The 16,073-nt window shown below is 35.6% G+C and overlaps 1 protein-coding gene and 2 long non-coding RNA genes across 5 annotated transcripts in view; 2 read left to right on the forward strand and 1 right to left on the reverse strand.

Moving 5' to 3' along the window:
- LOC134663705 (kinesin-like protein CG14535) overlaps positions 1 to 16,073 on the forward strand; it is a 323,990-nt gene that overhangs the window by 141,986 nt on the left and 165,931 nt on the right. The window lies entirely within an intron of this gene.
- Positions 1,364 to 3,189, forward strand: LOC134670624 (uncharacterized). Of its 2 annotated transcripts, XR_010099101.1 has the most exons (3): positions 1,364 to 1,715; positions 1,813 to 2,045; positions 2,965 to 3,189. It is a non-coding gene; the product is annotated as an uncharacterized LOC134670624 (long non-coding RNA). The 2 variants fall into 2 exon arrangements; XR_010099102.1 differs by lacking the exons at positions 1,364 to 1,715; positions 1,813 to 2,045 and adding an exon at positions 2,055 to 2,614.
- Positions 2,918 to 5,121, reverse strand: LOC134670617 (uncharacterized). The gene is made up of 3 exons (XR_010099100.1): positions 4,625 to 5,121; positions 3,999 to 4,127; positions 2,918 to 3,116 (listed from the first exon to the last, which is right to left on the reverse strand). It is a non-coding gene; the product is annotated as an uncharacterized LOC134670617 (long non-coding RNA).

Raw genomic sequence — 16,073 nt, forward strand, 5'->3', positions numbered from 1 at the left:
TTTCGTTGTCAACGAGTCTTCTTGGATGTGACTTCGTCTTTTGGATGCTTAGTGCGTCAGCTGGTTCTGCATTTAAGGTTGGTCTAGTGCATCTAATAAAGTGATGAATCAGTGCTTTGTGAAGTGAAAATGGTGATTATAAGTGCAGTGAATTGTCAATCCATGTTCCCTTGAACATTGGATGAAGTTTCAATCCCATCTGGAGCGAAATTTTTCATTATGCACTCGTAGATAACCTCAATTTTCAATTCCTTTGGCGCTTACGACCTTTTGGAATGGGAAGCCTACACGTCAAGCGGTATGCGTTCCGTTTCACTTAAAACTTAATTGGATCTGTGTTCAAGTGTTAGTTCTTGTGTTCTATATTATGGAAATAATCTCATGGTGTGTTCCTACACATAGTAACACTAGAAAAGGGGAGACTGGGGTAATTTAGTGCCCATCTCTTTTAAACTTTAATTTTTTATAATGACTTTAAACTTTAATTAGAAATTGAAGTTCTCTGGGTAGGTACGTTCTGTTTGTTGTGCACTGTTTCTCTCTCTCTATAAACAGTGTATGGGAAATTGTTTTCACTTCTGTTGAGACAAATTCTTAAGGACTTATACTTACGTAACTTTATATTTTGATAAAATAGTTTAATCTGGATGCTTCTCTTTGTATCTCGGAAAGGGGGCGGTAGTCTTCGGTGTGCTTCTGCACATTTGGTACAATAGGGGAGAGAGGGGTAAAATGTGTCACTGGTTTTGACACTTAGAATATTTTGTAGTTTCTTTTAATTAGGAATGCATATGACTGCTAACTTGTGGTCTACTTAATTTCATGCATTGGATTCTCGCTTGCGGTCCGTGCATGGGGAGTTCGTGTTCTTCTGCTGCACGCCTCCATGGAGTCGATAAGGTTGAAATTTTGTTTTCTTCTTGTCCGTACGCCACGTTCTGGTGTTTCTGCAGTCTACTCTTAGCTTTTAGTGGTTGTGGAGTAGGCAAAAACTCGGACGTGCACCCCGCCTAGAATTATTCTTCGCTCGCTGCACCGCCGAGATTTACTCTCCCAATCTCTCACTAGTCGATAGTTTTCTTGCATGTTAGATTATAAACATAGTTTAACTTGATAGTTAGGATTGTGTAAACCTCATGGCATAGCCAATATAGTTAATTACATGTTAAAAAAAAAATGTTTCACTAACATTAACATTTTTTTTTATCTAAGTTGGGTGGTAATGTTACGTTTCAAACGTAACTAAAGCAATTTCTTTTTTTTTAGTTCCATACTCACAGCGACATTGTAATAAAACAGGCCGAACGAGATTGTTTTCAGCGCCATCTATCCGCACAAGGAGACACTTGAACCCTTACAGCCGTATTCATAAAAAATCCTTAAATGAGGAATGATCAGCTTATTAGCTAATCCGCTGTTTAGGCTTAATAAGCCGTTGATAAGAACCATGATTTATAAACGTTTATTAGGGGCTTCTTAACTAATAAGCAGATTAGACGCGTTATGTTGGCATCTTGGCGCATCATAGACTAAAATATGGCTGAACATTAAATTAAAAAAAAAGTTTGACAGCAGCACTAGCGGCCAATCGTAATATCATGAAGAAGTTGATTTACTATTTTGACTAATTTTCGGAATTATCTCTTATTAAAATAGCTTCTGTGCCACAAAAATAATTAGAGATTGCTGCATGGCCGGAAATTTTATAAAACTTGGTGAGTAACTACGTTTACAGACAAGTATCTTATACAGCAACAAGTAATAATATGAGTTCACTGCAATGTTGATATACCTATATCTTATTGCTTTTAGTTTCAATATTATGTGGAATGGAGTCGAAAGAAGTGGGGTTCTTTCAAACTAACCGAGAAGTGCATAATTAGCGAAGAGAAGAAGTCGAAGCCAGATACCGTACCAGACCCCACTCGCCTCCGCAAGAAGAACCATTGAATAATGGTTCATGAGTTCACACTTATTTATTCTGGTTGCGGCAGAAATTCACAACGGGTCAACAAAACGAAGTCCATTCAGACTCACTAAATCAGGTATGAACAATGTCCTATACTTTCTTGTTTACCTTACATACCTGCAGTGTTTAGAGTTAGACAAAGAAAAGTCTGCAGCGATTTTGATGATAACTCTAGGTACAGTTCAAATTTTGGGCATGACCATCTATTTATAATATATTATAGACATAGGTACGTAACATAAAATGTAGTATCTGAACATGTTAAGATTGACACTTGCATTGACGGCTTTGACATTATTTAAAGGTTATAACACTTATAAATTTGGTAAATTTATCCGTGCTTTGTGGAGCTTGGTGTATTTGTTTAAAATTATGCATAGGTACCTACCTATTATAGGTATTATATTTCTTAACCATACAATGGAACCAAATGATAATTATATGTACAAGTGATGTTTTATTGTAACAAGCCGTTGTGTCGCGAGTTTACTTCTTGTCATCGTGTCATTAGTAATAATTTTGTAATGGTATTTATTTTATGCATGGAACAATGCGATGGTTATTATACTCGATCACCTAGCCAACCTACTTACTACGAGGAAGGATGGTTCACAAATTAGGCAGTATTTAAATACCAGTGTACAGGTGTGTGTATAGATACTGTGTACCTGCTGATTAAAAATAAGATGTTTTCTGCGTACAGTTGGTTATAATTAAGTTGGCTAATCTATATCTCATCAGACAGTTTGGACATCTATTCCAGAGAGTTTGCAAGGTCAATGTACAATGATATCATATTATAGTACCTAATAGGTAATGAATAATAAATGAAGTCATATTGATCTCTGTCTATAGCTTAAAATGATACTTAGTTACCATAACTATATTGAATCATGTGACCCTAACTTAAGTACATCCATTATATCATAAGCTAAAAATTAAAGAAAATTGTTGAATACAAAAATACTTTTATTCAAATTATTGCATCTTTTCAGATCCTGAAAGTACCATCATTAGCCACTGTTATTGTTGAATAACTCCAGGCTTTGGAAGAAAAGCTGTGGCCTGTGAACAGCTGTGAATATTGGTCAGAGAAGTGTAACTGACTCCGTACACTGCAAGTCCCAGCAGGAAATCAGCAAGAAACCTAAAAGAAAAAAAACATCAAAATGAAAACCTAGCTTGATTTAGGTTGAAGTAATAAAATTGTTCTAATTTAATTGGTGTTTTATTTTACTAATTAAATATATTTTTTGACTTGTTAAGGTTTGTACAATTTTTATTAATGATGTACAGTCACCTGCAATAATATGTTACACAACAAAGGCCCATAAGAGCATTGCACATTTTTGCAGCCTTCGAAGAGTAACATATTATTGCAGGCGACTGTACCCATATTGAAATACTCAAAATTCCATTTTTCTAATTACAATGCAATAAAATCTTAAATGTATCTAGCAGTCTAATAGGGATGTTTCCTGTACTTAAAATAAATTATGTCACACCATACCATGTATAAAATAAAGCACCAGATTATTATTAGAAAATAAATTTTCATATAAATACCATAATAGCAAATCATTTTGAGAGTTCTAAAAAGGAAAGTAGGACCCTATTTTGCACATATTTATGATATTCATGTGTTTGCAATATTGTTCTGATGAAAGTGTACAATTTATATAAAGTAAAGTAGATATTCATAGGTAAGTTCATGCTATGTACCTAGTTCAAAGAAGTTCAAAAATAATATTGGTAATTAATGGTTCTTATGTAGAATAAAATTAAAAGGTATTTTTGAATACCAGACAATGACAAGGACAAGTTTAGTGCTGCCCATCTGATATTAAGCACTGCAGCCTACAGGCAACTAGCGGAGTTACAAATAGCCGACAGTGCATTTTTGGGAGCACTGGAAACCTTAGCGTCAAGAACAGGTAGGTATAGAATCCAACCTGGATGACTATACTGAATAATTAGTTGACATAAATGAAACTTTCATTCTATAAAGTTCAGCTTGCAATATTTTTACCTGGAGGCCAAATTGTTATGCTCAAAGCCAATATTGAGCAAACTGCCTATGCAATGACTGCATATACCCGTGACTTTTTCAGATTTTTCATCACTTTACCAGACTGACAAGAGTGCACACTTCTTTTACCTGTAAATAAGTTGATACTTTTAAGTAGTGCCTACTTACCTGTGATATTTTTTATTAAACACAGTCGGTTAAATATGTCTATAAAACAAGTTAACTTATGGTAAATATTATAATCTCATTAGGTATAATGGTTAGTTATTCAATTGCAAACTATGAACGAGATTGATGTACTCTTACAGGGTCTATAATATTATATAGGTAGGTATAATGTGCGCAAGAAATGCAATTAAATTTAAGTTTGCGAAATGCGAACACCCTGATCTTAAATTAAAAACAACGTTTCTGGCAAGTGGTAATAATGAATAACTAAAGGGTTTACGCACAAATATAAGTAAGTCCTCGCCGTGTCCGACGATGGCGACTCCTCCAAATATTTTTAATTAGGAACATGGAACGCTCTAATATTACTTGCCAAGCCAAACTTGGTTTCGAAAATGCGATTGTATGGCGAGCAATGAAGCTGGCCCGCATAGATTTAAGTGAATCTGGCGGTTTACCTATTTCTCCAAACGCCTAATAGCTGTGAGGGAGGAACTCGCTCCGTTTATGATGCATTTTTCCGACTACGCGATCATAGAATTCTGTTGCCTTCTTCGATATTTTGGTTAAACGAAAATCACCATACACAAAATCACATAAACAACTTATAAAAAGCGGGATATTTAGGTTTCGCGCCATTTTCGCACTATATCCAGGTATGTAATACGTAATTGCACATATTAAAGTTGTTTTCCATTCACATTTGGGATTTTAACCAAAACGTACTATTTGCTCTTGCTCTTGTCACTCTTGCCAAAATCAGCTGTTTCGTGACCGCCATCTTGTAAAATAGCAGATAATAAACAGATAAAGAAGGGTCCTCGGCTCCGTAACTTTCCGAGGATTTAATAAAGAGATGATCAACTGTTTAGCGCTAAAAAGTGTTTATGAATCACGTTTTGTGACATCCGGTTATCAGCAACTGATGATCAATGCTCTAACTGTTTATGAATACGGCTGTTAGTCGCGAGCTGTCGGTCTAGAAAACATTATGGTTCTTATTTAGTATTCAATATTTTCTTTAATGGTTGAAATATTTAGGTTTGGTTCCTCAAAAATATTAGTACTCGGTATCGTTGGTCTTTTAATATTATAATTTTCAAATATTGTTTGGGACATCGTTTGCAATGCCTGGCAAAATTCCTTGGCTCTGCGCGTGGGTTCATAGATAAGAAAAAAATGACAAGAGAGGAAATGGATTGTCGAACGAGATCAAGTCACTGAGATTTCCGCAGCCATGTGAGGAAGTTGGTGCAGATATTCTCTGGTCGCTTTGTACGGGAGCCATCCCTGTAAAATATGGAAATACATCTTCACTTTTTGTAGCGAGGTAAGCCACAGCGCAAATCTTTATAGAAATATAGCCCGGTTTTTTATAACGTTCGTCTTTACTGATTTTACATTTCCTTGTTACAGCAAACAGAGCAATATGGCGTCCTACATTGAATTCCTGGAGGATAATTCCTAAAGAAATATTTTTTTATAAATGTCAGCAGTGTAGCATCAATCGCTTCACTTGAGATCCGGGCAAGCATTTGCGATTTTATTGTAGGAAATGTAACCTTTTTTTCCGTCCTTGCCCATGTGTGTCGGATGACCGCATGGCCAATTTGTAGGTTTTCCTGTAAATGCCAGATCGGTGTGTTAGTTTGGTAATTGTCCAGTTAATTTCAGTGGAGAATCAATCCTTTTTTTTTTATATATTGGGTTTCAATATGTCGTTTTTTTTTCCTTTAGCCTTTATGCCGGTCCCTACCCTGGGCCTTTTCTTCGGGCACGTGTCGACGCTGGTTGTTGTGGACCTTGGGCTGGAGCTTCGTGCTGCTCAGCGCGACGTTGGCGAAGCGGGCAGGCAGCCACCTGGACACGTGGCTGACGGTATCACCGCGTGTGACCGCGACTCTTGGCTGTTCCCCTGCGCGCCTCTGGGGCAGTGCGTAGCCTGGGCTTCACCGGCTTCTGCTACGGACACGTGACTCAGGTGTGGTCAGATCTAATTTGTTATTGGCTCTCTCGAGCTCGTGACTCCTGTTGCGCATCGCGACGTTGGCGTGGTAGATAGGCGGTCACTTGGACACGTGGCTGACGGTTTCAGCACGTGTCACCGCGGCTTTTTGGCTGCCACCTATGCGCCTCTGGCGTGACACATGATTTAGGTGTGCTACTAATCAATAGACTTTAATTAGCTTCACGCAATAGTGGCCTCTTAATAAACTTCAAGTGCTCAGTGCATAATTAGTGTATAGACATAATAAACTTTAACTGAGACTGCGTAACCAGTCCGATAGCATAGTGTTCTTAGTATAATAATAGCATAAGGTTATTATCTGTATTGCCTTACTGTACTACTGTTTTTGTGTGAAACATTGATATTATATTTAATTGTCTCGAGCTTAAACAATAGTTTTCTTTTCCTCATCTTATTTTTACCTATTTTGTACGCTCTACAGCGTGCTGGCGCCCATTACTTCTCATTCTCCCTGTTTAAAATTAATTCTAGTTAATAAATAGATTTTTAGGAATATCACAGACGTGTAGTGTGACAATAGAGCGTCAGACCCACGAACCCTGAGTACCACTGATAGTCCATAGCTCTTAAAAACCAATAACACCAACATAGCCTGTTACACAATAACCACGCGCTGCGTGGTCTTTATTGCAAGAGTGACATGTATACCTATATAATGCGGAATTGCTACGCGTATTTAATGAAAGGAGAGGTAAAATGAAAAGTAATGATAATTTTATTGTGTAAGGCTACGGTTTAACTGTGTCTCTTTTTACACGGAGAAGTTCCTAAGTTACTCCATAAGAACCCACCTAATAGATAATATATGTCACGAAATAAGGTTCGTAATTTTCATTTGTGTTTTTGACCCCTTGTTTTTTACAAATACTATATACCTATACTAATAGGTATATGGTTCTAGTTTAAAAAAAGTATAGTATTAATGCAATAAGAAGATTTAAATTAAACCACCAATTATTTTATTAGCGCAATAAGATGATTTAAATTAAACCACCTGAACAATGGTTGCTGAACAATAGCTGGTACCTAGCTTCTTCTGTTCAATGCACTCAGTAGGTACGGTAATAATCTCAACATAATCTATTAGTTAATTATTACTATTCTTACGTTAATAATAGGTATTTTACGGATAATTTTGCTAAATAGTAAATACCAATACATATGTACGAAATATTTTTAAGATCAGAATACCACTTTTATCAGTGTGTCGTCCGGATACTAATAGTTGTTTTTACATTTAGGTACATTTTAACGCGTTGGCATTAGTACAAGTGATAAACTTATACCTACATTATAAACGATTTTTATTATTTCTTGTGATTCCTGTACATTTGTCTTTTAATTTAACTCTCTGCAAAACGATAAGTTTAAAATGTTTATTTGTGTGTCTGTCCGGGGCATCGAAGCTCCCGAACAGATATGAACCTATTAGAGTGCGATTTTCTGTAAAGGATTTGTGTTAAATCGGCAGTGGTTCAAGTCGACTTGCAAAATATAACTATGTCACTTGATCCAAGCTACATAAAATTCATTTACGTAAGCTGACGCTGATTTTATATGACAATTTAGACAGGTCAGTACAAATCTTGCACCACTGAACCTTCTGACGAATATTGCGTCTTTTAATGTATGCATTACTTGACGGATAGATATACATATAATATTTAAAAAACAGCACAAATTTATTTTCCTCTTCAAAGTGTCAGGTGTTACTTTGTTGCCACAGTAATGAAATGAAAATAAATAAAATGAAAATGTTTATTTCAGGCAACTAGTGGCCCATACATAGATACTTTAAAATTAGCATAATATATTATAAAAGTATATTTTCAAACCAAACACTACAAATCACATGGTGGTAATACTCACTGATGACACAAATATGTCCCCTGTCTGTTAATCTGATCTTCCGTTGTTTGTACCACCGCGAAAGTGCTTTGCAGTACAAAGGATTGTCAAGGAGGTCCCCACAAGAGTCGTGTAAATTTATCCAAGGATAGTGAACCACTTTGGAAGGCTGCGGCGGTGGATTCTTGTTCACTCGTGCTTATTGCACTGTTTAAGGAATGTACTTGAAACATGAGAGTTTATTAAAAATAATCTAGAGTGATCTTTAGATAATGAGGAGCTTAGATGAACTTAATTATAAATTTAATCATTGTATAAAGTTTAACATTCATACTTCTTTAATAACTTCTGCCTATGTACCATTATTAATTGTGCCTTATGTGCAATTGTGCATACCTAAATTACTCGCAATTATGTTGAAATGTTGTTTTTTAAACTGCACAAAAACTATAATAATTGCAAAGGAAAACATTGCATTATATATACAACAACAATATTTTTAAAGTTAAACCATAGCAAATACAAGTACTTAAATTGTTCTTTTAGAAAATCGATTACAGCTCGGCAGATTGAATAATGAAGATACTAAAATAGCCTCAAAAAGCAACGAACGCAGATCGAAACGAAAGGTTCCCGACAACGACGCAATTTGTAAATTATTTCTGGCGTACACGCCTATTAGGACATCTTGATAGCTGCCTGTCGACTTCTTTCAACGTCTATTTAAAAGCTACCGAAAAACATCAAGCTTCATTACCATCGACAAATAGTAATCATTCAAACTTTTACCTAATGACAGACGCTATAAGGATCTAGATTCAAGTTCTCGGGACGTAAACATAAATTTGTCAATGCATCTCGCGGAGTATTTATGGCAACATGCATTTCCAGTTTGCATTGAACTACCCTGTTCCTCTTTTCTATTTAGTTTTCTATCTCTTAACGGGAATTAGCGGCATGTAGAGGGTTCTCGTCGGTTGGTTGTTTTACACTCGTTTGGGCTCGTTCTGTTATGATGTCGGCTTCAAAGGATGTGGATAAGCGCTAACATATTTTTAAGTGGTAAAATATGGCTGTTATTTATGGATTATCGGAAGCAAAATGCCATGTACAATCCATAAGTGATATATTAGCGGAAAAGTTCCCTTGGGGATTATTTACCGTTATTTTAGTACTTAGCACATATTATACATTTCGTTTCCTTTATTTTAGAGAATGATATAGTAACATTATAAACCAATCAATTTATTTATTTTGTTACTTTCAGAAGTTTCAAATGTCCAATTTTTGCAATTTATGTTTGTGTCATACTATAATGTACAAAAGCTTGCTCTATAAATAATTATTTTAATTATGCCTACACCGCCGGTGGCAGTGCCGCACGAGGCAAGAGTTATGACAAACATGACAGGGCGACAGACGATGCCGTTCTGCGAATGATACTTCTCATTATGCAAAATTTATATTTTGTTAAGTGCGTGGTAAAGTGCTGGTAAAAGCTAATTACTTAGTTTTGCTAACTATTTAGCGAAAACTTAATACGATACCTCAGATTGAAATACATTTTGTATCATGTTACAATATGGTAACCTACCTCTCTATCCCTCTTATTCGAGCGTTATATGTAGAGGCAGGAGGAAGAAAGATTTTTTTATGATTTGCTGTGAAACTTGTTCGATAGACTAATACAGAAAATTTTCAAGTTATTTCTGGCAATTATTGTAACCTACAACCTACACTTTATATCAATAATCATTAATCTCCAGTATACACAGTTCAATAGGTAGGTAATATACTGGTGATATATACCTATGTGTATGTTACATAATAAAGTGCTAATAACGCTGTCATAACCTAAGCCCCTAAATCCTCGCATCAATATGCAAATTTATTGACCATTGCATGACAATGACATTCGTCGATGTTAATTAAGATAAACCGTCGGTAATTACATTAATTTCAGTTTATGTCATAATTTTATATTTATTGGATCTGTCCGTGTATCATTATTAACGGGAGCTTTTGAAATATAATTAAGGATGTACTTCATGTAATTATCAAAATGAGTTTTAATGTCTGTTTTCAATTTGCCTGTAATTAATTATCCTGTTTATTGACCAGATATCGATACAAATTAAAAATAAAAACTAAAGCCAGACATTCCTACAAATACCTACCAATCTAATTCGATTAAATATTCCTTATCAGCATAAGCCAGCAGTTGCAAAACTTTAAAAGCGAGCGCAGACCGAAATATTTTCGATATCATTGGAAATCGCATCGAAATAGCGAATCGCATAAACTTCGCGCGCTATCAACAATAATAAATCAAATATACGCCGCAACGGCTCGGGAAAACAAATGAAACGCGGGAGAAACTTTCATTCCGCACTCGAAGTGCACTTTGCCTCGAAACGTTGACACTTCTAATGGGGGTTCTCGACTTTTTGTCGAGGCAGTTTCGAGTGAGGTGAAAATGTAATTTAAATTTCGTCATCACTAACCCGTGGAGCGCCCCAGAATTTCCATAGTATGGAACTCCTATACCAGTTACCAGCACACGTGTGACAGTAGGGCGCTCCACGGGGTAATTAACCAAATAAATTATATAAATGTTTAGATACATTGTAAAAATCATATATGTACATACGCGACACTATTGTTTTATTTTAAACGACAAAAAAATATAGCTAACTATCGAACCTGGTCACAAAATTTCACGAAAACCTTTTGAGAAATGCGACCTGCAAAGGGAAACATCCGGACATATGAAAGCATTTTGCCGCAGCTGAAATGGAGACGCTAAAGCTTCGGTCAATTAATAATACCTATTTGGTTTAAACGTAATTCATTTCAATTCTGGTAATTACAGCTCATATACCATATATTGCATTTATTTTATTACATTTAAGTACCTATTCAAACGGCCCAATTGACTATAGCATGACTGCCAGTACCTAGGTATCAGTATCAGAGTTAATATACCCACGCTTAGGGTTTGCACGACGGATCCGAAATGTATGGGAAGATCCGCGGATCCGGATCCAGATCCGGATAATTTCATACATTTCGGATCCGGATTGCAAACCCTACCCACGCTGGATACATACTCAAGTTTCGACAAATTGAATTAATTTACTTATCGGAAGCGTGAAAAAAGAATGATTTTATAACCAAATGATACCAGTAGTAGCGATGTACAGTCGTGTTTACTGTCCTCTCCGGGCAGGACACTGCACTAACCTCAGACACTTGAGCGCGTGATTGTTTTTGAACATCCGTAAATGGGTTACAACGGAGTTTGCCGCTAGTTAACAAGGCTTTGAGAGACAGAACTTCGGTTTTAAGAGTAACTTGTTTTTTACTGAGTCCCAAATGCTGGAATAAGTGGATTTCTTATCATAATATTGCTTTAGCTAAAAAGTAGTAAATCAGATCCACCGTACATTTTATGAAAAACTATTATTACTTAGTTGCTTTATTGATTCAAAATTTGACCAAAAGAATGTCATTGCTAATTTATTTTCTAAATACCGTAGTAAGTATTTATTTATACAGGATGTGTCTGACTATGGGGCTTTAAAACCAGGGCTCGATTCTACTCGCTAAACTGAGCTACTTTTATTATTGGTTCGGTTAAACTATGTTCTAATGTATGGGCAAGAAAAACTAATTATAGCCAGCATTCTATGAATGTAGTATGGTACCTTTGGGTATGGTGCTTTACGCCCACTAGCGTCCCTCCCCTCCCCCTGACACAACCCCCCCTTTTAGCATGAAATACGTCCCGGTTTACGGTTTTTTTTTTATTTTTGAGAACTCTAATAGTTAGGAAATAAGTGTCAAGGTAAGAAATAATCCTTAATAATTTTTAAACAAAAAAGGTTATATACAACTTTTTAGTAAGACTCACCATATTCATGTATTAACTTGTTGAAGTTCATTATAAGTTAGTACGTGATAGTACTGAAAAAAATCTTATACGGAAAATAAGCTTGCAAGGTTATTGTCCTGTATGATTTCTTTTAGTACTATCACGTACTATGTTATATTGATCTTCTGCAAGTTTTTCAACGGTTAAATTTTGTCGAAGTTCATCTAGCCATAACATGAATATGGTGTGTCGTATCAAAAAAAAGAATATAACCTTTTTTGTTTAGAATTTAATAGAGAACATTTCTTTCATTGACACTTTTTTCCTATATTGTATACTTTCCCCAAAAAACAAAAAAACTCCCAACCGGGACATATTTATGCTAAAAGGGGGGGGTTGCGTCAGGGGGAGGGGACGGGACGCTAGCATGCGTAAAGCACCATACCCAAAGGTATCATAGAATGCTGGCTATAATTAGTTTTTCAAAAAACACAATTTGACCGAATCATATGGCACCAACCCCGAAATCCCGAAAAAAAATTTTACTTTTTCATACATTTTGGCTGATTAGATGTCGACGTTTTCTATGGCAAAGCCAAAAATTTTTCCCCGATTTCAGGGTTGGTGTTGGTCCCATAGTAAAAGTAGCTCAGTTTAGCGAGTAAAATCAAGCCCTGGATTTAAAGCCCCATCGTCAGACACACCATGTATGTTGGTCTTTGATTGATATAGGCACCTATATATTATATTTATAGCTTTACATTATGGCAAAAAAATGTTTTTATATAGGTACTTAATATTAAAACCACACGTGAATAATCTCAGTCGAAGTAAGTCAAACGGAATAATTACCCATTTATATACGGTGGTGGGTGGATTTGTTTTATTATTTGGCATGCAGAATAAGCCGCGTCGCGCGGATTGATATGGCGACTAAACAAATATTGCGTACAAGGCGACACATGGCTCAAATATTTAACAAACACCACGACATTCAGTCGGTAATTGAAAAAGTGAAATTATCACTTGCCTCATACTTAGGAGGTATCGATATACATTTCACGAACTTAAAAATAAACGAGAGAACGACGTGGCTACATTTAAAAATCGTCTGCTTTTGAGTCGGATTCAGCAGGTTGTCCCGGACCCTACGAAACACGACATCCTTCGGCCAGTAGCTAGAATCGTCGCGTGACAAGCAAAAGTCACTAAGTACTATCAAAAAATTAAAGTAACAATGCACTTTATTACACTTGTAACACGGTTTATTGTCCAATAATTTCAATGGTGTTAGTTAGTGACTTTTGCTTGTCACCCGACGAAATACTCTCAGTGTTTAACCGGTCTTTTGGTGAACATAGTCACTCCACCGCTTCAGCAGCCGTGTAGGTGTAATGCATATATTTTAATTGCTATGACAAAAACAAAATTGCAGAAAATAAATTAAACTTTAAATTCACGGTCTATATTGGAAAAAGACATTGTGCTATAATATTGCAAAAATAAATCCCATATTTAATATTTTTATGCTACTTGATCGTTCATAGAAAATGTCATTTCACTATTAATTCGCTTTTGTCGATAAGCGATTGTCATCTTGGCTACAGCCACTAACCTTCTAATCCAGGGAGAACTAGTCATATATACTTATATAGTAATACCTATCGACGCTTTCTTTCACCAAGGTTCTTAGAAACTTAACAACACAAGCTGGCCTCTACAACATCTTAACATTTTACTAAACTGTCCATATCGATATACGAGTATTTGTCCTCGTCTAAAACTTGAACTATAGTTCGTTTTTTTTAGCATTAGAAAGAACTTCGCAGAAGTAAGCTTGTGGTTCCAAATCCGGCACTTTTAACGGTAATAAATTGAAGTAAATTATATGTATTGACCGTGCTACATTAGATAATTCAATAATTATTAAGAATTAAAGAGGCTGATAAAAACTGTACGCTTACTTCTGTGGAGTTCTTTCTAATGCTAAAAAAAACGAACTATAGAGCTAAGTTAGCAACACTACGCCGCCGTGTGGCTCGGCGGTCATCATTTGCATATGGAAACCGCAACTCTGTGACACGGAAAATTTAATCTTTTCGGTAATTAAATGAAGCTCGCGGCTCGCTGACCCAATTAACGAGCACATTTTTAGACGACCAGTGGCCAATTAAGTGAAAACGTGATGGGACCCCTCGGTTGCCTAATAATCCAAATACCTATTTGCCCACTTGTACAGTCCTCAGTGTTAACGATTCATATACTTGTTATCGTGGCGTTTTGCCACGGCGCGCAACTTATTCCAAGAATTGGCGTAGGCACTAGTTTTTATGATTTCATTCTGACCTTCTAACCCAGCTAGGCCTTGTTAGAATTAGTCCTGTCTCCTCATGATTCCTTACAACTCCTCTTATATACTTATATTTTATTTGTCGTAAATATAATGTAACATTGTGTTTTTTTTTGCAGGTATGTTCCTGATTTATTTTCTGGAGCGGTAATGCCAAGATGTATGGAGAGCAAATAGTAAATTATGATAAATTTAACTATTTATATGTAAGTAACCTAATAAACTTATAAGAAATTAGATCTTTTAAATATATTATTCATCTTAACGGAGACCATTAATTCATACCTACTGATGTCAATATGATTATTAGGTACAGGGCAAAATTCATTTAACTATTTTGAGGTTGGTCTTATACTAAAAGATGTTCAGTACATCCTACATAATCACATCACTAAATATAGATATGCAAATAGGTAAATTAAAAAATGTATGTCAATTATTGTATGAATTGTATCTCAGTAAATGTAAAGGACCTCTCACCTTTACGTTCATCGATATTGTTTCTATAAACTAAACTTACGAAACAATGTCATTTTCCTGCTCAAAAAGTAACCAGAAATCTACCAGGAAAGCATTTTACTGGGACGCGCTAAGCAGCTTCGCGGAGACATAAAGCCTGCTACTAAGACAGTCGCACTCAGAACTTGTCTTCAAAAATACCAAATTATACTTACCGCTTTGAAAACAAAAGATTCTAATCTGAACCCTATGTCAAAGGTCACAAAACTGCAAGTATCGAACAATGCTGTATAAGTAAGCGCAGTTAATGTTGTCCAGTACTTGCACCTACCAAAACACCATTACCTGTATTGAAATTAATGTTGTTACATTGTGAACCATATTGTTAAGGAAATAAGTAGTGATAGTTTTTATTGGAGGCGAAATATTAACGACGCTTTCATATTTTACGACATATTAAAAACGAGCGGTTGAAATGCAAAAAAAATGTATTGTCATAACATTAAAGAATGTTAATGGACATTATGAGTGCTTCGGAATAAAAAGTAGTTTAATGCAGAAAACACTCGTTAAAAAATCAATAAAGTTGAAATTGCACTTAAAATTGTTGTGGTTTTAAATTTTTTATAGGTATAATTAATATCCTTAATATGTTATTATAATAATGAGTGATATTATGTACATCAAACTAAATGCATTGCAAGAAGGCAGCCAAAGTTTGCTAGTAGGTAATACTTGCAAGGGGACTTAAATAACTTTACATCAACTACCTATATATTTAAGAAAAAGTCTACAAAAGTTTTCTAGTTGCTTTTTGCAGTTCGACAGCATATATATTTCTCTAATCACGTTCCTTATTAACTAGAGAGGCACTCCTAATCAAGGAGATTTCGAAGAACAATAGTTTCTCCATTTAATTGTGCAAGTTCCGTTTTCTATTTTTAAGCTGGCGCCAAAGTTAGTTGGTGTGGAAACAATGGGCGAACATTAGTAATAGGATCGTCTCAAGGAGCTCTCCGACTTTTCCGATAAGCTTCCAGTACAGAGGAAGTATCGTAAACAGTATCATGACTGGGCTGGACTAAACCCGTAAAATGTCACACGGCTAAATTTACGAACGGTACAGATGTAGTGCTTATTGTTTTCCATCGTACTTTATCGGAAACGTACGTATTTATCATGCGACTTAGAAAACCTCAGTATTTTTTGTACGGAGCCTGACTGAAATATCAAGACATGTTCGTACGTTTCCGTGAAAATACGATGGAAAATAATTATGCACTACAATTATACGGGCACCAAGGACTTAGCAGGCGATCACAGAGATGTACCTAAGATGTTTTAATG

This window comes from Cydia fagiglandana, chromosome 1 (assembly GCF_963556715.1).
Source record: "Cydia fagiglandana chromosome 1, ilCydFagi1.1, whole genome shotgun sequence".
Lineage (NCBI taxonomy): Eukaryota > Metazoa > Arthropoda > Insecta > Lepidoptera > Tortricidae > Cydia > Cydia fagiglandana.